The sequence below is a fragment of the Meleagris gallopavo genome, chromosome 3 (genome assembly GCF_905368555.1).
Source record: "Meleagris gallopavo chromosome 3, MGAL_WU_HG_1.1, whole genome shotgun sequence".
Lineage (NCBI taxonomy): Eukaryota > Metazoa > Chordata > Aves > Galliformes > Phasianidae > Meleagris > Meleagris gallopavo.
In genome coordinates, this window is record NC_139406.1 from 65,802,378 (window position 1) to 65,829,308 (window position 26,931).

A 26,931-nucleotide genomic window follows, 5' to 3' on the forward strand; every position below is an offset into this window, starting at 1 on the left:
CAAGTCAGGATCCCTAAAGAATGTCAGCGGGAGTAGCGCCTGCACAGATGAAGCTTGAGCTGCACCCTACAGTGGGAGATGTGAAGATAACTGGCAGGCTTTTCCTGGGAGATTCCTGGGTTAGAGAAGTGCCCATCATCACAGGCAGAGATTTGCACACGTGAAGACCTATGGATACATTAATGAAAAATTACTGAAAATTATTAAATTAGAACCTCAGGGAAACATGTTACGAACTAAAAGCCAATCTGCCTTGGGAATGAGGTGGAAGGATTTCAGGATTTGGCAAGTATGCGTATGTGAAAGAGAGAAAACCCCACTTGCAGTTCACTGAGTGAAACTGCTGTGTTCAGCGACTGACCAGTGACTGCTTAGTGCAGTGTTTGAGGCAAGCTGCATTACCATTAGACTCCATGGCAATATTGCTTCTGTATGATATTGGTTGGCCTTGAGCTGGTGATTGATACACCCGATGGCCAGCATAAAACAGGAGCAAAGGCTGGGTGAGAGGGTGAATGGAAGGAAATGACTTCAGACGGGAGATACAGTCTTTACTGCAAATTCTTAGTTTTTATTTATTTGGGCAGAGTGTGGTTATGGAAACATCTCCTTTATAGTATCCTGTGGGAGAATTTTTGCAGGGCTTCCAATTGTTCGTGCTGTGGCAATGGAGCATTGCAGGAGAAAGATACAGCGGCAGGCAGCTTCCCATTTATTTGAAGATTTCACTCAACACGAGTAAAACTGAGCTATGCATAGCTAGGGCCTACATTTGGTAACTTTGGTATTGCCAAGGCTAAGATCTTTTGGTAACTTCTTACTAGGAGGTACTTCAGGTTGCTGTTCCACCACATTGCCCTTTGGTCTGGTAAAAGCAGCCAAATACTGAAACACGAAGCCCTCAAAGATTATGCAAACAAAGGGAATATTTGCATATAGAGCATAATATTGACATTTGCATGTACACAGTGCTACTTTAAATCACATTGAACAATGTTACAATTCAGGCGGCTTTGTTAGATTTACATGCAGTACAAGTTAGGACTGCTTTAGAAACGAAATAATATGTGTCTAAAGCTTCTAATCAACTATTAATAGGTGATGTAAACACCTGGAGCATTATATTGCATTCAAACCCATTTAAAATATCCGTCCAACAACTGGAACTGCACTCTGATTTTTCTTCAGTCATCCTATTTTATCAAAAACATCCATAAGAGCTATTACATTACAATTATCATCTTTTCCAATATATGGCAGTGTAGTTGTGTGGGAAGAAATATATCTGAGGAAACATCTTAGCAACTGTCTTAATTGTTAAGCAAAGAACAATTTTCTGTCTGAGTAAGGAGACATTTTTCCAACTACCAAGATGGTTATTTTTAAAAATTATTTGTGTATAAATATTCTGAAATCATATACTGATTTTCAGTAATAAACATATATTTTATTTGTTCTTTTACTAAAAAAAATGGGCAACAAATGCAATATATTCAGCGTATGCTTTTTAAACAGAAGGGGAAAAACCCTAGGAACTCATGAACCAGAAAATGTATAGTTACTAATACTTCTTTTTTCGGTATGTTTTAAGTGACAAAGACAGAGCAGAGGCTTTACTGGCCTTTATGAAAGAACAGATCTGTGAGGAAAGGATTTGTACAGCAGACAGGGGAAGGCAGCTATCCCAGCCAGCAGTGAAGGGCAGCAAAGGAGGGCATTTAACTTACATTAATCCAGTGACTAAAATACAACCTCTGTGCTGGTGTTTTTCTGAGGCCCAAGATGCACTTACCCAGAGTGTCTCATTTGCAGAAACGATAAAATGCTTTTCTGCAATTAGTTTATGAACTTGACTTATATTGAAGTAAAAAAGCTTATCCAGTTCATTGTCTGTGAGTGTTTAAAAGTGTGTTTATTTAGTTTAAAATATTGGTTTTTCTTTCAATGTCTATTTTTCTCACTATACATGTAATCCCCAAATTATATTCTTCTTATTATATTGCGTGAATATCCTTAGCTACTCTGTATTGTCAGGCCCCCTGCTAGTCGTTGTATTCCATTTCAAAAATTGTTGGTAGTCTTTTTGTCTAGTTATGCAGGAAGCTAGTCTTGTCCCAGCACAAATCTGGATATCAGCAATAGCTATAGACAATAATTGTGAGAACAAAGAATGAAGCTTGGGAATCTCTGATGGATGTAGGTGTAGCCACAATACTGACAATAGCAGCTCACTGAGTAAATGAAATGGTTGTAATGTGTGGTAGGTGATTAACCTATGAAATTTGGGAATCTAGAATCTAGAATTGAGTGTGGCACATATTTATGTCAAGAAAATGCAAGTAAAGATCATAGAAAAAAGGCATCCAGATGTTATATCAAAAGAGGAAAATCTTCCAGAGGAGTAAATACCTGTCAGTAGCTTGTCTTGCTTTCTTGGTCTTCCTTACTTTGGATTGTGTGCCTACAGATATTCTCTTTGTTGTTGTTGTTGTTGTTTTCTGTTGTTGCTGTTAAAACTTTTCATATAGAGCCAGTGAAAACACTGTGATTATGAAAGAATGAACTGATGAGGCTGTGACTTCTTTCATATTATGTAGGGCCCTCATTCAAAAGAATTCAAATGAAACGTGTGTGAAACTGAAAAGTGAAGAAGAATATTACTATATAAGAAGTTGTGAAATCACAATAAAATTGCTGAATCAGTATAAAAATGAAATTGCAATGCCTAAATTTAGAGCATGGTGAACAGAAAGCAGAATACCAAGTGGGAAGGTAGCCCAGCTCTCCTACACTGAGTTTGATAATCCAGCGAAGCAGTGCTTTCCAATGTTAAAATAAAGCATGGAGTTAAAAATAACTCCATTTAAGCAGCTCAAGCTAAAAGTATTCTGGTATGTGTTCCATTAATTTCTGTGTAGCATGCCATGTGTCACATAGCCACTAACTGGTTGATTACTGCAGTACACATGCTGGGAGTTGAGACTTGAGTAGAGGGATATGCTGCCTGAAGCCAGATACTACAGTGATGGGGAGCTGCCCACCTGCCCCATGCTGCCTCTCATCCCTAGAGGTGCTGCTGCCAGCCAGCATCATCACCAGGGAAAACAAGGTAGGCAGAAATTGAAAGAGAAATCAGAGGCTGAGAATATGATGACTGAATATTTGTGAGTGCTGTGGAATGCTGCTGTCCTGATGGTCAGACAATGACAGAATGGCTTAGGTTGGAAGGGACCTTAAGGACCATCTAGTTATAACCCCTTGCCATGGGCAGGGTTGCCATCCATCAGATCAAGCTGTCTGGGGCCTTGAGCACCTCTGGGATGGGGCATCCACAGCTTCTCTGTTAATAATGGCAATATAACATCCTCAAGCAATGAGAGTCGGCCAGCAATTCTTTCACAGGTTTTATCCTACATTGTGCTCATTCAAGTCCAAAGACATAGCCAGTAGGAGGGTTGCATCCCAGCTTTCAAAGGTTGATCTGTAATAAAAGCATAGTTCCCAACTTGTTTATCACCAGTCATAACTGAAATAAAATCTAGTCTGTAGAATGAAGGAGCATCTCCATGGTTTTTCAGGCAGACAGGAGGAGGCTTCAAGCTGGAAGTCTTTTAAGACTTTTTTTTCATATGTGCAGTCTCTTTGGTATTACTTACAAATTGTTTCTAAATTTGCACATCTTCCAATAAAATGAAATATTGTGAAATCAAAGCCTATAATCACTACCAAATATTAAGTTATCAAATGCCATAAGTTCCCTGAGTGGGGCTACATGTGAGTGATGGTTGGCAAGAATCAATTCACTGGTCATCTTTATCACAGGTCTGCAGTTTCTCATGATTTGCACGGCACACTTGTGATCACACCATGTCAAATGAGTGCGAGGGCTGGATGGAAGCAGTGATTGCATCTGCCCTACCTAGACTCACTGAGCAGGCTAATGGTTGTTCAGAAAGCTCCAGCATTAAGTATCTGCAAAATTTACAGAACTAGACATACTTAAGTTTGACAATCTTCCTAATCACAGGATCACAGAATGGCTGAAATTGGCAAAGATCTCTGGGTCCAACCCCTGCACAAGCAGACATACTCTGAGTGCCAGGGCCACATCCAGATCATAGGATCACTGACTTAATATGGACTCCAGTTGACACTGTGGCAAGAAGTGACAGCCAATACAAATCTGTTGGAGTTTCAACTGCAGAAGGCTTAATCCAAATCAGATCAAGAACATATGTTAAAGATACAGATTTTCCTTCTAGTTGAATTGGAGTGATTAGACTCCCATTATATGCTGTAATATATTGGCTCCTAGTGAAAGGTAAGTGTAATTGCAATGTAAATTTTGAACAAATTCAAAGCATTCACTCGGAGATCTGTATTTGCTATTAAAAAAAAAAAAAAAAGTATTTGTGGTTGAAAATAGATTTGGTGGTGGTGCTTGGAGAAAATGTGAATTTAATGCTTTTTAGCAATTAGAATTGTTATAATGGTTAGAACCATTATAGTGGTTTATTTACCAATGATCCGGAAAATAAATCAATTACTTGACAGGGAAAATGCTGTTCCTATATGAAAATAGACAAATTACAAAATCTTTACATCAATTTATCTTTCAGGAAGGGAAACTGCCACCAATTGTGCTTCAGTACAGAGAAAGAGAGGTACATTAAATAAGAGATATAAGAAGTAAAATAATGTATTTTCTTTATGTGATAGTAATGACCAAATTCTAAGACATGTATATGCATACATACATAATATCAGATCTTCACTCACAGAACCTCAGAAAATAAAGCTGAAAGGGAGTTGAGAATCTGTCTTCTCTGCACACTGAAACTCTGGAACTATGTTTGAAAATTACAACAGAAACATTTAAAACAGAAAAGCCCCTCTATGAGTCTGTTAGTAGAAACAGACCGATCTATTTGCTGTTGTTGTTTTTGTTTGTTTTGTTTTATTTTGTAGGAATTTTGTAGGTAAGATCTACTAATAATAATTGGGCAAACAAACAGGACTTCAGCATTTGCCAGTGGCGTTGATATAATCAGAAACTTTATAACAGTGGTTTGAAGACGTGAATATAAAAGTATGTGAAAACTGGATGCAGGTGATAACACTGAATATAGATAATCTGAAAATTTGAAATGAATAATTCAGAATGATTTAAACAACAACAACAACAACAAAACAAAGAATAACAAAAGCACTGAATAGGAAAATGGTAAACGAAACACAGTTTTTCCAAAAGGAGATAAGGGAATACAAGATTTTCTGGAATGTATCAAGAGTGACTCAATAGATTACTCTAGTGTTTCCAGAAATGAAAGAGGATGAATAAGGCAAAAGCTTAAAAGGATAACAAAAACTGAAGCTGAATATTATTTGTTAGCCTTGAATTCACTGGCATACACATTAGTGAGTGTTATTGAAAAGCACAGTTTTAAAGAAATAGCTCAATAGCCAATGCCTGTAAAATTCCATAAAGTACATATTTAGTGAATAACCTCTAAGGTAACATGAAATTTCTTAATGATCAGTGAAGACAATTTTAAACTAACAAGCCAGCTTGTCTGAGGCTTATCACAATAGGAAGATTGCTGGTAAAGATGTATAAAATTACTCCTTTGTTTTGTTTGGAAATATATTTCTTTGTTTAAATGCCTACTGCAAATTGGGGAAAAAAAAAATCTGAATGAAGTGAAAATAAATGATGGGCCAAATGAATGCCTGAATAACTTCAAGGTTAAGTGAATTTGCATGCTTTTCATGAAAAACTCAGGTCAGTTTTAAGTATAGAGCTATGACTAATGCCACCACAGAATTTATGAATGCATTTGTACATCCTATTTTTAATGTATAGTTTTTTCAAGACAACATTTGCTTAACTGTAGTAACAGAATATGTTGTAACATATGAGTATGGCACATGCCAGTTAATTTTGTACTACATTAATTTATATCTTTTGAATCAGAGAATGTTGTAGTAAGGCATGGCATATTTATCCAATATGAGTATTTACATTTTTGTGTTTCTTAAAAAAAAAATCACATTTTAATTAATGCAGTAAATTTTTTTTTCTATTTTTTAAAAATTATCGAATTAAAAGATAATTTCACATTTTTTCAGAGTATGCCTGACTCCCGAGTTACTTTTTTTTTTTAATAGAAAGCAGATAAAGGTCAATTTATTTAAAATGATTGAAATTTCAAGTAGTACACACACAGTGTGATCTTGGAAATAATTAGACTAATTACTATTCGATCTGTGATCTTAATTGTACATTTTTCTGATAATAGAAATTAAAAAGGTCCTAAATAGCAACAAACCTGGTTTTGCACAGTTAGCCAAACTAGTTTTTCACAATCACTTTTTGTATATAGGTGGATCAGGAATGAGGATTTCTTTCACTTTTCAGAGGATCATATGCACAACTGTGTGCTATTGATTTGGTATAACTTTCAGCACTTTCAAAGCTTGATAGAAGGATACTGACTACAGAAAGTTGTGAAAGTGCGAGCAATTACATCCATCTAGTGGTTTAAAACTGGCAGAGGATAGATTTAGACTAGATGTTAGGAAGAAATTATTTTCTGGGAGGGTGATGAGACACTGGAATAGGTTGCCCAGTGAGGCTGTGGATGTCCCCTCCCTGGAAGCATTCAAGGCCAGTCTGAATGGGGCTTTGAGCAGACTGGTCTAGAGGGATGCATCCCTGCCTATAGCAGAGGGTTGGAACTAAAAGTCCCTTCCAACCCAAACCATTTTATCATTCTATGATTCTGTGATGTGTGGAGACAGTGAGAGCCTTGAGGATCTGAGTGGGCTGAGGTACCCATGGGGTGGGGATGTGGCATTAGCTTCCATGCAAGACTGGTGAGATCAGTGTTAGTACTAAAATCCAGGCACCGACTCAACACTTTGGTGTATGGAAAGGTTGTTTCCACTTTTCTCCAAATTTTTGTGCAGTTCTACATTTATCACGTTCTTTTCCGGTATTTTTTTTTTTTAATTATCAAAGCTGCTCCACTTTTTGAATCCATGATGTTTGTGAAGTCAAAAATAAAAAGTGTGAAATAAAAGGTTTGCTTATTCTAGAATATATTCAAAGTGATGAAAGGCTGTTTTTTTCTCTCACAGGTGTTTATTATCAAAATTGGCTCCTGCATGAGAGAAACATGTAGTTTCAATAGTTTCAGTCTTTAGAACTAAGGAAAAACAGATATTTTCTTCTCTGCAAGAGCACTGGAACTCAACTGCATCCTTTAAAGTTGTAAATGACAGCAGATGATAGTTGCCATAGTTGCCACAGGAGCATAAGTTTAAAAGCCATGTTCTCAGAAGATCTTTAGCCCATGAAGAGAAACATTTGTCAGATGAGGAGAACGTTATAAATTTTAGGGTGTTCCTCTTGAATATCTGACATATATGATATAGAACTTCCTGTTTTATCAAAGCACTGCCATGTGAATTGTTTAAAACTTGCCCTGCCTATACTCTAAAACAGTTAGATGTGTTTAGGTCCTGAATGGGACAGAAAGCATAGGTGTGCTCGCTCTGAACCATTCAAATCATATTAAAATTTCCAGTTCTGTCTAGACTACAACTTTTTAAGATCCTATATTTCCTGGTTATAATGTAGGGATTGAGCCAGTGAGATTTGTGTCTGGAGAGTGTTAGCAGCACAGGTTGATCAGACTGAAGAAGGGAAGCCCAGAGGTATCCCGTTCATGGATTGCTATCAGTCTTGTGTATTGGCTCTGTAAAACTAACTGCCACAGGCAGTACTATTTAGCAATACAACTATCTTTTTGGAGCAGTGTAAGATACCATCCCTTGTACTACCATAGCTCTTTTACTCTACTGACTAAGCTTCCTCTACATTTTCTGGATTACAAGGTAAGCGCTATCACTGCTGCACACTGCTGAGAAAGATAAGAAAAAAGGTTTTCACATTAATTTCAACAATATTGATCATTTACGATGTTAACCGGCACCAGGTATTCTTAATATTTTCATACTGATTCTGTCTCAGGTAAAAGAAAGTGCACTTTAAAAGCTGAATACTGGGAGATTATAAAGCACTGCTGGCAGCAGAGCCATTTCAGGAACTGTAACTACCATTTGGGAATATGCTTTTATGCTTTCCTGTAGCAAATGTGTTGATTGTTCCTGAGCCTTCATGTGAAAACAAATGTCAAGTGATTTAGCTCAAGTCTGCAAAAAAGTTACTTTTTACCTTTTTTTTTGTTGTTTTTAGTTGCTATAAAAGTAGACTTTAACCGAAGGTGTTTCAGAAGTTCTAGCCAGTATTTCCCTGACCTTGCTGCAGGTGCTGTTCTTCCTTGGGTGCCTGCCAGAATCCAGCAGCAGTAATTTTGCAGCACATGCCCTACTAAAACCTTGCACCAATCTCAGGAATGTGCAAGTTCACAGTGTTACTTGGACACACAATCGTACATCAGCTGCGTTATCAGGATGCTGATGCACTGCCTGGGCAAAGGGTTTTTTTGCAGTTATCACCTGCCTGGGTTGCTGCCCCTGGGAGTTGTACTGCAGTAACATCAGGCCCATAAAACGCTGGGGGGTTGCTGCAGGGAGAGGCAAACTGTAGTTTCCTAAGTGGAGATGAGTTTGTTATGGTGATAAATCTTTTTCTCATAACTGCTGCCCACCATCAGTGATTTTGAGAAATTTCTGTTGATCCCTCAAGTCTCTCTGGAAAAAAAAAATAGTCTTAACAGGATGGGAAAGATAACCTGGCAAAGCTTCTGGCATGTCTGTGTCCATGATTCAGCTTTTCATAAATAGATAATTATTTAAGTCTGTTGGGTTTGCTTGTTTTGTTTGTTTGCTTGGGGTGAGGGGAAGGTTGGTTTTTTTTGTTTGTTTGTTTTGTTTTTATTTTTGGGGGGAGGGGGTGTTTTTTATTTCCTTTGAAAGCAATGCCGGTGTTTTATGGACGAAGTGTTAACTTGCCTTTTTTCCTTTTTACACTTGGTAATTTACATAAGATCTATTATTATTGGCACCCCAAGAGACTTTTATGATACTGTGGAGAAGAAAGGACTACAAAGAAACACACAGCCAAAGATCTGAAGATGTGGGCGTGTAATATGTGATAAATTTGTCAGCAATTAATTTCTTAATAAGAGGCATAATAAATAGAGGAATCCCCTTAAGATGTGCTACTGGAAATCCCATACGTATTTTGATTTCTTGAATGCTCTTCTGGGAACAGAATTAACATTAAAATGCATATTATTCTCCTGCCAGTAATTTGGGCTGAAAAGCAACTCATCGTATTTCTCTTTCGGTCACCCACACCCTTGAAGCATTTCGGCAGCAATATCAGGAGGACAGTCACTCCTCTGGTATCTAATGTTTGGGGGTACAGTGCCTTAGCAGCTGTAAGATATTATTCTGCTAACATCAGTGTCTCAAAGCTTGCTGGGGACACAGATGGACTTATACAAGTCCAGGCAAGTCCTGGGCAAAGGTGGTGAAATCCTATGTCTGGAGAACTTTGATGGACAAGGCCAGGGGCAAGGAGAGGAAGATAAGCTGCAGTTAAATAGAGGTCTTTTGTGTGGACTTATCTCAGGATGATGGCCATCTCGGGGGATAGCACATGACTCTTGCTCAAGCGCCCAGGGATGTCACGTAGGCAGGAGAAGAAGGAGGATAAAAAGAGGAACCGAAAACCATGAGGGGAGGTGTCTGCCATCAGATCCCTCACCACGGAATTCCTGCGTGCTGGCGGACTCCCCTGGGCCTGCTACCTGAGTCCTGCCACTTCCTCCTGGATCGGCTCCGCGACTTCCTTCTGCCATCTGCTTGCTGCCCAAGGCCGGCCACGCTGCTTCTCTCTCCCCCCCTGCTGCTTCTACCTCAGACCATCGCTGCTGGATCCTGGTGGTGACTATCCCCGCTTTACGCAATTCTTGCTTCTTTCCTCTCTTTTCTATCGCCCTCCTTCCCTTCCCCGTCTCCCTGATTAGGATTATAATAAACTGGTCGGACCAACATTTGAACCGTTGTTTCTTAATCTCACGCCAGGTATATAATATTAAAAGAACCTCATCTCCCTCCTATAAATCGGAGCGAGACAGCAGCAGAGCTGGATTCAGATGCATCTTGCAGCTTAGGGAGCAATTCCTGTCACTCACATGGTCCCTGTGATTAAGTGCCTCTTGGTCCTTTTAGGAAACCATTTGCTGTCCTGCAGCGTTCTCTCATTCACGCACACTTCTGTGCCTCTCCATTTAATTTGTCTCTTCCTCCGCTCAGCCTGCTGTGTGCCGTAATGCGGAAGAACAGACCAAGCCCCACAGTGATTTATGAGTGCTTCATGGATGGAGGCCAAGGCTGCTGCAGGCTCTGGTAACTTTAGTAACAAAACACTAAGGAAACATTACTGAATTTTCCAGCACCCAAATTGATCTCAATTAGAAAGCATGTTACGACGAGTTCTATCCTTGGTCTCTTTTAGCACTAAAAGGGTTAAATAGCAAAGTGAAAGGACATGCTTTTCATTTTCTACCATGGAGGCACGACTGGTAACTGTGATGACTGTATGTCTTAGTAAGTGAAAAATGACCATCCCTAGATGAGCAAACACTGGCAGAAAACATAGAAGCAGACACATAATTCACAGGCCAGACAGCAGGAGATAAGGCAGTGCATATGAATTAAGAGGATGTGGGTGTGAGAGTAGCGCTGAAAGAGGGGATTTAACTGCTTTGCTGAAGGTACTATTACACAAACAGCTCTTCTGGCTGCATCTTATCTATAGATACTACTCAATAGCAGAAATTGGTAAAAAAAAATTGTAATAAAAAAAATCCACACACAAAAACTATACGGAAATAGCAAGCTTGCTTCCAGACAAAATAAATAACAACCATCAGTTAAAAATACCTATAGATAACATCTGTCTTTCAAGTAAGCAGTCTAGTTCTTGTTTCTTTCTCAGAATGTGTATTTTGGTTCACATTTACAGACATTTTCTTTTGCTTTCAACAGATTTTTCAGCGTGTTCTTTCCAAAACATGGAGTCTGGGTAACTATTGCCTAGCAATGTCAGCTGCCTCAGTGTACCTCAGTTAAAATAGTTACCTCAGTGTACCTTAGGTTAAAATAGTCCTTCTTCCTTTAGTTGTCTTCCGTTATCCTTAATATCCATTAATTAATATCCATTAATATCCAGTAGGGTTTCCTCCAGAGCTGGGTGAGCAGAAAAAGGGGCCGGGAGTGAAGTTAGGAGGCAATTGTTAACAAGAAGCAGCTTCAAAATGTGAAGCTAAAGCAAACCTTGTTTTCTCACCAGGCCTTAATTGCAGCCTTTTGGGTTGACCTCTCTGGTTCTGCGGTGATTCCCTGGGTCAGCCTGTAAAGGCTGATGGAGAGCTCATCTCTCCTGAGAAGCAACCTGTGCAATGCAGGGTCAGCATCTGAAGCTGTAGAGATCTCCTGGGTGTCTGAGGACACAGACTCAGGGAGGCTTCTATTCCCTCATTTATATATTTTGCTTTTTAAAGAAGAGATTTATATTTCCTGTGTAAAAATTTTTGTTCTCCCAAAGTCACAAACAAAAAGCAAAAATGTTTTATTCCCATGGCTCAAGCATGCTCTGAGGGAAAATTTATGAGTAAGACACACATTGTTCATACTTCAGCTTGCCAAGCTCTGGGCCACTTAGGCGAGCTTTGTGGAAGCAGCTGATTGCACTTTAGGTTTATGAGGCCAGTTTGGGTTTCCTGCATATCTATTTAATTTAGCTGCCCTTAATGATCCTGTGCATATGTCCTGGTGTAGTAATACTGTATTACAAGCCATTTAGCTTTTATGCTGAAGAAGCATGCAATCACTGTGATTGTTGAAATAAACCATTGTAAAACTTGGCAGGAGTTTTTCATAATGGATTTCAAAAGAAATCGAACTCCTTCAGTAAAGGATTCTCTGTAATCTTGAAAAAGTTAGGGTGATCCTATAGGAATATTTTGTTCCACAGGCTTTGTTTGAGCACTTAAGTAGCTCTATAGGCCAGTGCTCAAATATAATTTTCTGGCATTTTTTTATTTTTATTTTTTATTATAGTAATATTTTCCAGCTGGATACACTTAGGTTGTCTGGTTCTAATTTAGCCAAATGACAAACAAACACATTCTTAAGTGACTAGCTCTCCATTCAGAAGTCTCATAGCTTAGTTTTCCAAATTATGCATGTGAACTATTCGATTTTTTTTTTGTAGCATGACTAACATTGGATTTTACAAATTATTTATAAAACAGACAGAAGTGACTGTATAAAACATAATTTTCATGTATAAACATAGGATTCTCAGTCAAGATCTGCTATTCTAGCATTTAACTGCAATGCAAATAGGGACTGACTGCAGTGTTTCCCACACAGAAAAATGTACAGATAAAATGCTGGTTGAATCATAGAACCACAGAATCGTTTGAATTGGAAGGGACCCTTAAAGGTCATCTGGTCCAAATCCTCTGCAATGAACAGGGACACCTACAATTAGATCAGGTGTTCAGAGGCCTGTCCAGCCTGACAATGAATGCCTCTAAGGGGTGGGGCATCTACCACCACTCTGGGCAACCTGTTCCAGTGCCTCAATATCCTCACTGTAAAAAACTTTTTCCTTATATCCAATCTAAATCTGTCCCCTTTTCATTTGAAACCATTTTCCCTTGTCCTGTCAAAACAGACCCTGCTGAGAGAGTCTGTCCCCTTCTTGCTTACAGGCACCCTTTGGATACTGAAAGGCCACTACCGATGTACTCTGAGCTCTCTGAGCTCTACTCTGTCCTGTTGTGCTCCTGCATTTCACAGATGGGAGGGAAAGCATGAGCAACACAATAAATTCCAGAGCCATGTGTGTTCATTCACCTGAATGAGATGATTTCAACACAATTTTACAATATGTATATATACAGCGTGTTTTGTATTCAGTGCTTTTCTTTGTACACTATTGAGATACTCATGTCCTTGAGATAGCATAGTCCCTCCATAGCTCTATCTGTACTCTTACCATGAATTCTGCTTACGGAAGAGTACATTACTCTTCCTGGAGTCGACAGAGCAGGGAATTCATTGTGTAAACAGTTAACATCCTGCCAGTGATATGAAGCAGAGCATCCCCCAGCTCCCAACCTGCTTGCTAGAGCTCTGCAAATCAGCAGGGCCCTGTTGCAAAGTTTCAGCCTTTCAGATTTCATTGCCATTCAATGTACCACTTAAGAGCATTTCAGACCCTGCATTTTAAATCTAAGTAGAAGCTTAGTAGTAGCTCTAAGTAGAATCTAGGGATCTATGCAACTTCCATTATGTGACTGAATAATTTATAAGTGTGTACAGGAAAGGTTAATTGATGGTAACCTTAATTCTTTGGACGTCAGAAGTATTTCAGCATTTCCTGATGTTCTGATTATCTCTTGAAATGTCTTAAATTTTCTTTTCCAAGTTTGCTTTAAGTTACACAGAAACAGCCTCATTCAATTTCACCTCTCTCAGTTTCAGGAAGGCAGTTCTATCATTTTTGTACATGCTTTATAAGATGTTACGAGTATGAGCATCACTGCTTTGTAGAGGGAGGACAGAGAGCAGAGAAAAATCAAGTAACTTTTAAAAAAATGTGTAAGAAGTCATTAAAAAGTAAGACTGAATATTTTTGAAGATTTTGTCAGCCAGGGACCTGCATGGGAGAGGAGGGGAATTTTGACAGCTGTGGTTATGGCTAGAAGACTATACCCACAGTGGGGAAGATAGGACTAGATGAGAGATGGTTTAGTAGGCATGGTTGTTCATGGTTGGACTAGATTATCTTAGAAGTCTTTTCCAACCTTAATGATTCTAAAATTCTATGATTATATGCCTTTCTCCAATTCCTACTCAATATCATTACAATGCTCAGGTCTTACTGCAACTTTGAACAAGCTCACAGGGTAACATTTATAAACTACAATGCTTTCAATAGCTTTGCTTTAATGTCTGCTTTTAGCCACTTTGTGCAGTCACAGCAAATATGGAATAACTGCTAAGACATCAGAGATGGTTATCTTTTCATCTCTTTGTAGCGTAATCTTTCTTGTAAAACTGAGTCTTCTGAATGATAATGTTAAAAGTTGTATTTGATGTCTTGTATGTAAGGAGATTATGTATCAAGAGCAATAGCATCTGAGTAGGGTTTCCTTGCTTTTCAATATTTCAGACGCTCATTTTCTAGTCTTCATGGTTACTTTGTGCTGCAGGAAATGCTCACATTATGCTAGAGAAATGAATGAGACCAGACAGGGCACAGAATCAAGTTCTAAGAGTTTCACGATAGGCAAAAAGACAAAGTCTGCTTTCATCAAATCTCCCCACACAAGTATGCACTATTTAAGCTGAAGTTCAATAGACCCAAGATGAGGTGCCCAAAATGGTAGACTTAAGATCTTACAGTCACTCTTAAAAAAAATCAGTTCTGCATCTGATCACATCTAGTGTTAGATTTTCCTTCCCATTCCATTTGTTATCCTCTTTAATAATGAGCACTTGTTTAATGATGATTTTAGGGATCTGCACAGACTTTGCCTCTTCTTACTGTCCCAACTATACAGTCTCTTAGATTGCTATCATTACATTGCCCCTTACAAGCTCTGCTGGGGACCATCTTATATATATAACATGAAAACTGTAAGAATTGTCTAGCATATACTCACAATATACCTACATGAATGTCAGTGTGCCCACTAAGGACTTAAATGAAACTGTAGATACAATAAGTTGTAATATCCATGTATAAGTGTTTATTCTATATCAGCTAAATTCTTTGTCAGGATCAATAGTTTCATTTCAGAGATTTTTAAGACTGAGATACGATAATTAATCTAACAAAAGGCATCTTTCAGCAGAGCTAAAGGTACAAATAGATGTTATGAAGGCTTGAAAGATCTTAACAATAGTTGCTAATCTAAACGCTGGGTGTTAAGCTAAGATACAGTGTTGAGTCATTAGAGTCATCAATTAACAATCAGTTTTGTTTAATTGAAAACAGAATGCTAGTTTGTATTGAAAGAAAAATAATGGGAGAAGAAAGACAATTTATATGTCTGCAAAATGTTTTTAAAAGATATTTTAATAATAAAACCAGCTTAGTCTGAATGGTCTATAATATTTGATAACTGGAGATGCTGGGTAAAAATAAATTTAGATTGCTTACTTTAGAAATGTGGGCAATTGAAACAGGTGGTTTACAACCAAGATCTCATAACAGTGAGTTAAGGAGAATAAAAGTGCAACTAACTTTAGCTAACCCAGCCCAAAAGATCTGTGTGAAACAGACAGGAATAAATCATGCCTTTGGAGGTGTTTGGCTTCTGCATTGATTAGATAATGAACTTTAACTGCAGGGCTAATTTCTGTAGTTAGTAACAGTAGTGATAGTTGCATATAGTTAGAGGTAATTATATTCATCGAGAAAAATCCCTCTACACTCTTCATCCTGTTCCTTTTCTGCTATAGGAAACCTGCGTTAGCAGGGGGATTGGACTAACATGATATCCAAAGATCCCTTCCAACCCTAAAATTCTGTGATTATGTGATTTTTAAATAGATTTAGACCTATGTGGTTACAGATAAGTGTCTACAGATGCAAATAGGAAATGTACTTTTATGTGGAACAAGTTACACATTTACATTTCTCTTTCTGCATGTGGAATATCCTGGCCACATGTAAGCAGAAATGCTTTGCTTCTGTAGAGATCTGTAAGAATCCAAGTCCCACTGTGTAACTGATACTGCAGTGAAACACAATATCAAGTAATACTCTTCTCTGTCCTCAGCTTTTCTTCCTGAACAGTTGGCTTGCTCCACTTAATTAAACACTTCCTCGGAAAACAAGATAGGCATTGGAATTGTAATTCTATCATGAAATCATGGTCTTCAGATTAGGAAATCTAAACATTCCCTAATAAAAGACAACAAAAAATGAACTTTTGTTGATTTAAAATTAAGAGGAAACTCCATGTGGTGGAATAAACAAAAGCTAATTACAAACTGAAATATATTTTTGACAGTATGAAAATTTCAAATGATCAGTTCCAAATGTTAGAAATACAACTAATGGTTGAAATAGCAGCAATCAAGTTTTACTCACCATGCCAAGCTCAATTTCCTACCCTGTAAATGGCAGATGAATCTCATAAACAATAGAACCACTGGAGATGTGATTAATGAGTTTTTACAAATATGATGGTGCTGGCTGACCAATTTTAGACAATGAATATGGAAAATGTTGGGAATAAAAAACCAAAAGGATCTTTCTCAATATGAATGAAGAGTGGGAATATTTTTTCTTCCCAGGTTGGGTAAAAATAGCCTTGTGGAGGTTGCTGCACAGGAACTACATTGCAGCCATCTCCTGCAATGCTCCTGTTGCCTTTGTCAGGATTTCTTATACTCCATCTGCCAATCCATGGAGCTGCTGCTTCAGCTGTGCACCATCCTAGCAGAAGTTTTGAAGCAACTCGTCTGCTTTATCCACAGGGTTTTTGCATTGCAGCGGACAGAGCTGTCCTTTGGCCACCCACAGTCATCCTTCTACTCTGGTCTCACAAATAATTGTTCCATGCAGTGATTCCAAGGAGAACAGCTGGGGTTTTACCTGAACCAAGTGCTAGCACCCATGGCATTTAGAGAGATTGCCTTTGCAAAGCCATTTTGGAAATAACGTCGCTGAAGTGACAGTGGAAACATCACTTGAAAAATTATCTTATGAAGAGTTAAATCTGCTTGTGTTTGTGAAATGTCACATGGCAACAATTAAACTTTTTTTAGAAGTGTGAATCACCAGTATGGGATTGGTATTGGGGAGTCTGTGAGAAATGATTTGTTGATGTGAATCTTATTTTCAAATAGTAAAGCATGCTACTTAAAAAGTATTTCCCCTGAAGTATTGAAGAAATCTGCTGTTTTACTTTGGAATAAAGGTTGGTTTCTGTTGTTTGTTTCTTGACTGGCTGATTGTTAATGTATGCTGTAAGTGATGTGGTTTAAAATTATGATTAAATTGATTCTTATAACTGGGTTTTCTTCAGCATTTCTGAAAAGTCGTATTTATGTCTTTATCTTTGATAAAGATTTTTTTTCCTTTTTTTTTTTTTTCCTTAGCTAAGTTGTAAAAGGAAATAGATCATAATTTGGGAAAGAGCAAGGTGTCTTAGCAGAACATGTGTAAGTGATGTTGTTCTCCACAGACTTCTAAACAATGTGCTATCACTGAACTAGCAAGTGGCCCTTGTTCTGACAGCTCTGCTTCAAGAACACCGATTTGAACTGATGACATTGCAATGCCAGTGTTTTGCTGAAAAACAAGTAAGTATTGCAAGGAAACAAAGCTGCAAGTCAACCAAACAAAAAGCTCCATAAATATTGGTGTCTCTTAGTATCAGGGAAGGCTGAATTTAATGCAAGCCATTAATTAATGATTCCAATCACTTTGGGGCAGTTTTAAAGCTGTTATTTCAGCAGTGCTGTTTTCAAACTCCTATCCTGATCAATCATCATATATAAATTGTAGTCCAAACCATCTTCAGCAAAATGCCATTAAAACATTTCAATCTGTTAAATCTATTTTTAAATCATTAACTATCATAAATATTTACTCTTCCTATCACAGACCACACACCAAACCCAAGTAAATTCAGGAACTGAAGGAAAACAATCTGCTTTCTGGTGCCCAGGAGTGTGACTGGGCTCATATATTTTACAGAATACTGGACTAAGTACAGGACTTCCCTTCTTCAAAAATACTTTAGAGTATCAAAATAATCAAAGTAATCAAAATAAAATTCTGAAGTTATGATTGTATGTTATGAAGGTTATGGAGCAGATCGTCTTGAGTTCAATTACACAGCATATGTGAGACAATCAGGGGATCAGGCCTAGCCAGCATGGATTCATGAAAGGCAGGTCCTGCTTGACCAATCTCGTCTCCTTCTATGACAAGGTGACCCACCTGGTGGATGAGGGAAAGGCTGTTGATGTATTCTACCTAGACTTCAGCAAAGCCTTTGACACTGTCTCCCACAGCATTCTCCTGGGGAAGGTGGCAGCTCATCTTCATAAAATCCTTGTTTGTATACAGTAGGCTTCTTAAATGCTTTCTGCAGCCGAAACTGTGTTCCAATCTAACACAGAAATCACAAGAGTTTGAGTAACGACCCTTTGTTCATTCTTTACTTTGATTGACTTCTATACAGTGGCATTAATGGGGAAAAAGACAACAATATTCTGAAGGCATTGACATAGGTTGAATTAATTTATTGTCTCTCTTCAATCTATAGTCCTTGTTGGAAGAAATATTAATGTGGGATTTTTATCTATTCTCAGTGTGATCTTTGTCAGCAGTATGAGATGTCTGAAACAAGTTAATTAATTAAAGAATCTTTAAAAATACATTTCCTTCTGAAACAGAGCTGAGAAGGCTGTCGCATTAAATAGCATTTATTTTATTCTAAATTGGCGTCCTGGTTATGCTTGATACCATACTCTTTGAGTTTTGAAGCTCTGACTCAGCACCTCCCTAGAATAGCATGATAAAAACAGCTTATGGACCTATTTTACCAAATGAATTTTTGCAAGGAGAAGTCCTCCATATACAAATTAAAACAAAACAAAACAAAACAAAAAAACCATGAGAGATTGTGTCATGCTGCAAATCCTAAAAATGGAATTTTGTATCTGCCATGTTCTAACTGCTTGCTCCGTAATTAATTGTATAAAAATCTAGAACTTTGCAGCTCTGAGAAGCCTCTTCAGCAAAGCAATACCTTTTCCTCCCACTTCTAGGACGTTGTTCTGATGTAAAAATTGCTTCTAATTAGCTCTGAAATTGGTATGCTGACATACTGTGTTTTTCCCACACATAATGAAAATATGGACTCAATTTTTTACTGATATTCTTTTTTTTCCCCCAAAACCAGCAGAAATATACTGTTGCATTCACAAAAGTGTCTGAAATATTACATACAAGTATCATAAACTCAACTTTTGAAATTACTCACACATCTCCCATTTGTCTTGTACACAGAAATGATAATTTGTGACAAAGTATGTTTTTTAGATAGTGAGCTACTGCTGCTTTGGAATAATAATAATTCATCCAGATTTCTCTGATCATTCTCCCAAGTTCACAAATATTTATTTGTCCTTAATGCTGCTTTTAGGTACCTTATGTCTGCGTTAATGTGTGTTGGCAACAAACAAGAATTTGACTGCTTCTGGAGACACAGATCAGGTTTTGCAGTGTTCATTTTGCTGTGATTTTCCCTTTTTAAACGTATGGAAGAATGAGGAATGTAGATCTGCAAATCCTCTTTTTAATCAAATGGGTTATTGGTGGCTTCAGGTAACAAAAACATTCATCCATTTTCAATTGCAGATAGTTGTAAATATGCAGCTGCTCATGTGGGTATAACAACACTGAAAACAGTAAAAAAGATGACATCTTTTTAAAAATCTCAGCGTCGTATTTTCTGTTGGACAAATCCTTTAGTACCAATGAAAAAATGATCATAAAACTCTTAAAACTTTCATTTTAAGAATTTGAAAAACATATGTTTCTGATTTTATTCATCTCAGGTATAGCCTCCTCTGTCACATGCTTTGAAATACTGATGAGTAGAAATTAAAGAATAACTGTTTCAGAAAATGAACACTCACTGAACCCAATTTCCCAGAACGGCCGTACACAAAAGCCTCTCTTACTTGCACAAACAGATTTGATGGCTATGTGCACATATTCTACCCTAAAGTGGCCACAGAGGCAATGTTCCTATTAGTCATGAGTGCTACGGGTGTGGCACTCATGCCATATACATTTTAGGGGAGCTTGCTTTCTTGCTTTACAGTCAGGAGGCTGAATGTTTTACTGTTTGGAGAAGCATTCCCTGGGAGCACATCTTCCGGTCTGGTTTCATCCGAATGTGTCTGCACATGGTTGCATCTGAAAGGAGGCTGTCTGCACTCAGTCCTGGCCTCCTGCTCTGGGTGTCCCTGCTGGAGCAGGGATTGGGTCTGATGACCCCAAAGGGCCCTGCAAGCCTCAGCTCTTCTGTGATTGTGTGAATTCAGGCAGAGCACTCAAATTCTGCTGCTGGCTTGAATCTAACTGGTAAGTGCATATAATCAGAAGAATCATCTTAGCAATACCCTCCTGGACTGAAATAAAACATTAATCCACGACATCTAAGATTTGCAAAGCATCCAGTTGTCCTCTTCAGCATACTTGTACCAAATTCAGGAACTTGATTATTTACAGAAGAAATATTGCAATGTCTGTTCCTTTTCTTTGCCATATGTGATTTTTGTTTTTTTTTTTTTGTTTTTTGTTTTTTGTTTTTTGTTTTTTGTTTGTTTGTTTGTTTTTGTTTTAAATATTCTATATCCTCTTTCCTAAAACAAAAGAGAAGCATCCTAAGGGACATAGAGTACCAATGTGATCAGGCATCTCTCTGCCAAGATTCTGAATGAGTGCTTTGAAAAATAACATTCCTTTCCCTGAAACAATGGATATAATTCTGAGGAAAATTGTGTAATCCATCAATTCTGCATTGGTTTATGGACTGAAAGGAAGGTTAGAGAGAGGGAACAAACAGAAGAGGAGGACTCTGTGCTGGCAGTAAACACTATTAAATCCCTGTAGTTCCTGCAGTTTCAAATTTGCAAAGTGTATGATATGTCATTTAGTCACATATGCTTTGTCTGAGTGCTCTCAGGGAGCAATAGCCTGGCCTTGAAAAATATGGTGGTGGTTCTGCCTTGAAATATGAACAAGAAAAGCAGCATTCCTGCTCTCTGTACAAGGCTGAACCAGATGGGGAACTCCAGCCATTGCCAAATCATCACCAACCCCAAAGGATTTTTATCTGGTAAGTTTTACAAAACTCCTAAAAGAAACACTGTGTTTGGAAGCAAAAAGAAGAGAACTCTATACTTGTAGATGTTTTTGTTCACGCATTTTAGGACAGATGAATACAGTGCAAGTTAATCTTATATTTTTATGTATGATTTATATGAAGTAGGAAAATCTTAGCTTTTTTATGCATTCAGGCTTAAAGAGATAATATTGTAATCCGTGAAACAAGGGTTGTTTTTCCTCCTTTCAGCTGAACGAATAGAAAAAAAATTTGTAGAACAGTTCTTAAATTTAAAGAAAAAAAAAGAAGCAGGCTACACTTTTGGTCACACTTAATGAAATGCCAATCAAGAAAGTATTCAAGCTTTGTTCTAGTGAGTGTATGCTTCAGTCTTACTCTGAATGCTGGTGAGAAGACTGGTGTCCTGAACTGCTATGTACCATTGCATGTGCTTTTTAATGATAATAGACATATTCAGTGACAGAGTATACATGTCATAGCACTGAATATTGTGTAGGCAGTTCTTAATAATAAAAAGTAATGATAATATTAACCACACAGCACAATTTAAGTTCCCTGGTATATTTTTGAGTCCAGGCACCTATCTGTTGCATGAGTTATTATTATTTATTCTTATCTTTAGAACATCTTAACAGTAGATGAAAATGCAGCTGATAAATGTCCTGAAAATGAAAGCTTTTTTGAAGATGGTGGGCTTGCTCATGAGCTATCCTTTTGAGTGTTCACCTTTACAAAGAGCAAGCAGTGTCCCAGGGAATTGCTGAGTTTCTCATCTTTTCTATGGTTGGTCCCAGAGGCAGAAATAGAAGTTTTTAAAACATCCTAATAGTGTTCGTTTTTTTTTTTTTTTTCTTTCTGTTTGTGTTTGTTTTCTCTGGGAATACTAGAGTGCAAAAATAGAAAGTTAGTTTTATGGAGATATATTTTTGAGCCTGTGTGTTCTCAATGTTTGGCAGAGAATTCTGGAACTTCAAAAGCTACAGTGGTTTGGCAACTAGAAAAGGAAGAAACCTGTCTTTGCTAAAAGGAAATGTAATAAAATCTATATGCATCACTGCCTTTGTAGTATTCTCCCGTGATGCATCAATTTGATCAGGAATTACTAGGCTAATAAATAAAGAGTATATTCTACTTTTGCTGTGGCCTATCTCCTCTGAAGAACTACTTTTCTGCCTGATATGTCATTTGTGTTATATATCTGTATTGTTAGTGTTTAGTCAAATTATTACTTCTCTAGTGAGCCCTCCAAGCACTGATTAACAAAATTGTCCATAAGACTTGATTTACAGATGATGCTAGGCACTGAGATTTCACTTTTAGGGCCATACAAACCTTGATTACCTTGTTCTCTATAGTTTGACCTCAAGATACTGTTAGATCTTGGTCTGTCTCTGTCATGCCATAAACACATAGTTGTGGTGTCTCTTTCAAACTTTCAACAGTAAATTGTACACAAAATGAGTATATATAAAACCAAACAAGTACCACTGTCTCATCTGTATACTACCAGAGGATATAATTTGAATTTTTCATGATATTTTGCACGAAGCAAATTGTAATCTATTGGCTGAGACGCTGCAGATTTTTATCATTTATCATTCACATTAACAATGTAATACAAAATTGAGATTTCTCTGCTTATATTCTGCAATTCTCTCCTTAGATGCTAATTTTAGTTCTCTATTTTCACTATCATTTCTAGAAGTGTTCATAAATAAAATTTAAAAGTGGTCATCTTGATATTTCACATCATTGCAATGCATGGATGTGCATGCTCAGTAAGTTCACCATAAGGACCTTTTTTTTTTTTTCCCCCTAAAGCAAGTGAAACCTTGTTGTAAATAAAACAAAGACATAAAAATGATCGATTCACCCTAGCATATATATTCTGCTATAGCGTCTATAGTTCTGCAGAAAAATGTGGTGCAGATCAGAAACTGTTTACTATGTGATCTCTGGTATGGGCTACACTCATGCTCAAGTATGCAGGACAGGAAAGGAAAATCTTGGTGTCAGGACTGCATTTAGACCCTATGGCTCCATCTCTACCACTACACATACCTCATGATTGGGATTGAACACTATAAATAGCCATTTATTCCCCTTGAATTGCTAGTGTACTCCAAGGAATAGTTTTAATCCATATTCATGCCAAAAAACTCTCTGCTCAGGCACAGGTAGGAATAATACGGGCTATGGTAGTAAAAAAGAGTGCTGTCATTTGGATGCAACCAAGGAGTGGCTTGCGCTCTGTTCTTGTAGTCCTGGTCTTTAGTTTCAGCCCTCTGAATACTGAGGCAGAGCCAGATATGATGAGGAGGTGACAAACTGCAAAATTTGATTGGGAAGGAGTTACAAGAAACAAGATCATCAAGTTCATAAGTAGTAATTTGTAAAATACATTTATTCCTGCTGATTGAACTAAGGAAATGTCTACTGGGCCCTTCCTGGGGATTGGTGTACCTTCGCTTTAGGACAGTAGGCCAGAGGGTTGTAGCTCAAGACGACAGCTCTTTTTCCATAACTGTACTACACTTCTGATAAGTGGATAGCTCCACCAAAAGAGCTTGACTGCCTTTTTCTTCAGAAAGTGCTTTGTCAACATTTCCCAAGGAGACTGCGATTATGGGATTTTGTATTTGGAAAATGGGGAAAGAAGGATATTGCGTATAACAAGAGCGTGGGTTAGCTTGATCTTGTTCAGATACACTGGAATCGTCAACATGTAAGACTCTAATATACAAGCTCTAACGAGATGCTTTGGGATCTCCACATTTTTTATAACAAGCAAGGTATATGTACAACCAGAAAATAGATGATGTATTTTACTTAGTTAAATACTCAAACAGAAATAATATGCATTAAACAAACATATTGAAAGAGTATTTGTGATGCACATAGGTTTCATCAATGCAGTCTTTAACAAAACTGCCTTTAATTTCCATTTTTCATTATGGTAAAGAGAAAGAAGTGCCCTTTCAAATTTCAAAATAATAAATAGTGTTAAAGTCAAACTGAACCTTTAGGGGAAAAAGGAACTACCATTCAGCTGATGAAAAGAAAACTTTAACATGAAGTTGCCAATCTTTGGAAAAATTTTAAGTATTTGGAAATAAGTCTTTTCACAGAAAGCAGAGTGTTATTTAGATTCAATGCCATGTACAGCAATAGGCACATATGGCCTTTTTTACTTTTGACAAATATTTCTTAAAACCATCTGATTTCTGTGGAAATATTTATATCACTGAATGCTTAGTGAATAATTTGTAATGCAGTTTTCCACCTGCAGGTTGTTTAGGAAGAACTTAGTTATATTTGCTCTCTTGGGTTGTGTGATTAATTTTATCATGAATTACTCACACTGACAGCAGTCCAACCCCATATGTGCTGTAGTTATGGCCAAGCACATACATGTACTCTTTGCCCATAGCAACTTGCTTTCTAATACAAAACAGATCCCAAGAAGCCCTGGGGATGACCACAGACAGTGGAGTACACATTGCTTGTGCTGTTGAGCATAACAGCACGAGGACTATGATTTCATGCTGGCTTGATTCTGTCCCTTTGCTAGTAGTTGGTTTCAGTGACATAAGTCCCAGATAAGTATTACGCAACTTGGAAGAAGTAAATAATTTGAGATTCTATTAGAGGCAAAAAATTTCAATGTGTGTGTTCACAGACAGATACACATGATTACAAGCATCTCAGAATATTTCTCAATGTCTCATTTGTCATTGCAGCCTCAATCTGGGTCTCATTTTGCTTCCCTGACAATGGTAGCTCTGTCAAGAAGCCATGCAGCAGTCCTAGGCCTTCAGTTGCAAACAAAGAGGAGCAGGGCTGCAAACACTCTGCTATCAGCAGTTCTCAGGGTTGGACATAACTCAGTAACAGATCTTGTTTGTAACTGAGAATTAAGAGTATTTATACAGAATGTCTAAAGTTGCTGAGGAGTCACAAACTATCCTACAAATAGCTGTTGTCACAGTGACAGCAAATAAAAATAATCCCACAGATAGCAACCTAGCCCTTGTTCCTGTAATATTACAATCTATGCATTCAGCTCTCTTAAAATTACTAGTGCAATGAGTAAGCTATTAACTTTCATATGGAGTAATTAATCAGCTGTATGTGTTCCTTGAGAGATGTTGCAATCTCTTTGCCCTGTAATTAGGATTTGGCAGGGCAGTGATAACTATCAAGATAAATCAGTTTCCTGAGTACTGGAGGCAGGAACAAAGTTGTTCCTTTGGCTTGCAACTGTGATTTTATAAATGAATTTTGTCCTCTTGGAAGGCTTACTCTGTCTCTGACCATAACCATGCTGCTTGATCAAAGTTGGCCTTCTAATAGAGATTTGAAAAATATATGTAAAATTCTCCAAATAATGTAAGTACAGTTACTTCAGTAGTTCTCTCAGTGGAAGGGAGTAGTCATCCCTGCAGGATCTCGTTTGCTCTGGCTCCTGGATTCTTGTAATTGCAAGCACCTGGCAATGATCCCCATTGGCTGACTTAAGTCAGTTCACTATCAGAGTCAGTGCATGTCTGTAGCTCAGCACAATGTTAGGGAAACGTTGCTGCTTGGGATATTTGATAAATGAGGTGAAACAAAGTTACTTCAGCTCATTAACGTCATAAAACAGAGTGCCAACCTACAGCTTCTGAAACTGTGGTGCTTCGCTTTCTGCAGATGCATTTTCTTCCCCAAGTGCATAAGGAAAGCAAAACAGTGATTTACTTTTTTTGTTTTCTTTGCCTGAGGATCAATAAGTTTGGGTTTTAACTGCCACAGGGACATGCAGGGAGTGTGTTTTAGAGGCTGCTATTGTAGATATTGAGTAGGTTCTACTGGGGCAAGTCCAAATACTACATCAGGCAGTAGCATGATTTTGCCTTACTTCTTTGTGATATTTTAATTACATACCAAGTTCCCCAAGTTCCACACCAAAATATAATGTATTATTGTCATGTCATTTAAGTAGCTTCTAGGTATTACACACACACACACACACACACACATAGAGCATGTACATGTTGTATGTACAATTCACAGTTTAAATTGGACATTTGAATAATTAAAGATGATATAAAATAATAATTTTGGTTTAGTGGATGCACTTGGATCTAACAGATCTGTCGAGACACTGTTCTTCATTAGATGAAATACTAGGAGGTTTAAACTGAGTCACAGAAGGAAATGGGAGGGCAGCTGATGAGCAAGTTATGGCACAAGAACATTTAATCAAAAATGTGCTAGCAGGGGAGGAGTGAATGATAGGTGCAGAAGAAAAGGCTCTGTTTGCCTGCCAGAAAGGAAAACACACTAATGCTCTAACAATTGCAGAGACTGGGCTTTAGAAACATTAATTGGCACCTGTCCAGTGATTATGCAAAACATTTCTGTTTTGGCCAATGCTGAATATCAGGGACTGCAGTTCTAATTGTCCAAGTTTAGATAAAACAACATTTTAAGAATACATGTTTCATGGTACCTGCCTGTGAAATCCCTCAAGACTGCAGGTGACCATGCCTGAGATATCTTTGAATCTTGGGATAGATATTAAGCTACCTTAAATGGGAGCATGAAGGTGCCTCTTAAATTCCATTAGCTTGTTTATGTTTGCAAGGCATTCAGCTCTCCCCAGCATTCCCTAACAACTAACAACTTAGTGGGGATTGCTGTTGTGAAAAAAATAAAAAAATTAAAAAAAAAAATGGGATGGTGGTTTGGTTACAAAACCTGTGATTTGATTAGAAAACAGGATTTTGCTGAAATACACAAAATCTACATTACTGCAAACTGATTCAGATGCATATCTAAGCTGCATCGTAATCTAAACTGTTGTTGTACAAATACTCTATTTTGACTCTTGTACCTGTTTATAAATGTGCAGTAGATAGAAGAAAGTAGATGTCAGACATCAGAAAGTAAGATGTAAATTTGTATTCTGTTCTTGCAAGGACCAGTATTGTCACAAAAGTTGTTAAAATCT

General features: G+C 37.6%; 1 long non-coding RNA gene across 8 annotated transcripts in view; it reads left to right on the forward strand.

Annotated features, from left to right (window-relative positions):
- The window catches only part of LOC104910381 (uncharacterized), an 89,945-nt gene that overhangs the window by 22,569 nt on the left and 40,445 nt on the right, over positions 1-26,931 (forward strand). For 6 of the 8 annotated variants that reach the window (XR_014882580.1, XR_014882579.1, XR_014882586.1 and 3 more), the window contains one exon: positions 1-17,370. This exon is cut by the window's left edge. This is a non-coding gene — a long non-coding RNA (uncharacterized LOC104910381). Of the gene's footprint in view, positions 17,371-19,223; positions 20,928-26,931 lie in introns of all 8 variants that reach the window. The other 2 variants (XR_014882581.1, XR_014882584.1) reach the window with 2 other exon arrangements.